A 1,232-nucleotide genomic window follows, 5' to 3' on the forward strand; every position below is an offset into this window, starting at 1 on the left:
AAAAAAAAAAAAGCCTTGCTGATCAGAGAAATAAGAGCTATAATTCATGTCTGTTGGAAGACATAACAACTACCATATTTCTTCACTTATAAGAAATCTTTTTTATTTACATTTTAACTTCTCTAAAATCATAGTGTGTCTTACAGTTGTTGTGATAAGAAACACTATGTCACATTTTAATTGGCCATTTTATTTTTCTTAGTATATACAATAGTGTTGCATTTTAAACTGACAGAGCTATAATTCATGTCTGTTGGAAGACATAACAACTACCATATTTCTTCACTTATAAGAAATCTTTTTTATTTACATTTTAACTTCTCTAAAATCATAGTGTGTCTTACAGTTGTTGTGATAAGAAACACTATGTCACATTTTAATTGGCCATTTTATTTTTCTTAGTATATACAATAGTGTTGCATTTTAAACTGACAGTTTAATTGGGTCATGAAAGATAGCACTTTAAAGATTGACTGTTGTTTGCAAGATCAATGTCGGATTCTTCTAGATGGTCCCAATGATGTATACATTTTTTTCTTTTCAATTAAGAGTATTTATTAAGTATGTAACTATATATGTATCTGATGGAGGAACAAAGGTATAATGGCCACCATAACAAGAAAGTATCTTAAGACCAAAAATCTATGTAGGCAATTCTATAGAATATAACAGAATTTTTTCTAGGGTAATTTACTTACAGGGATGTAGGGTCAGAGAAGACAGACAACCCAACAATCTGCAGATTATTCTCTAATAGACCTGTTACAGTACTTTTTAAAAAAGCATAACACAGGTACTAATGATTGACAAGACAAAGGAACAAAGAATGCAGTAGCAACAGGGCCCATACCTCCTGGTGGGCTTATGATAGATGATTGTTTATAATTGATACTATCACCAATTTGATACTTATCTCAGTTGTCATGCCATTCAGCCTGTTACTAACAAAAATATTTATGGATACATTGTGTAAGTTTAAGGAACACAGAAAATCATGCTTACTAAAGACAGTAAAGTTGGTTAAAGGTCACAGTATGAAAACTTAAAGATGGAAGAAAGCCAAGACACCTATTTTAAGAGGTTTAATTGATTTGCTCACCAAATTAATATAAATATCCCAAATTATTACAGAGGTTAATCTCATCCATTCCATTAACAACAAAATTTATGCCTTGATCATTTAGTATCTTATGCATTTCTTCTGCATTTAACTGAGATGGATTGATGTAGGG

Source organism: Pteropus alecto, unplaced genomic scaffold (genome assembly GCF_000325575.1).
Source record: "Pteropus alecto unplaced genomic scaffold, ASM32557v1 scaffold161, whole genome shotgun sequence".
NCBI classification, from domain to species: domain Eukaryota; kingdom Metazoa; phylum Chordata; class Mammalia; order Chiroptera; family Pteropodidae; genus Pteropus; species Pteropus alecto.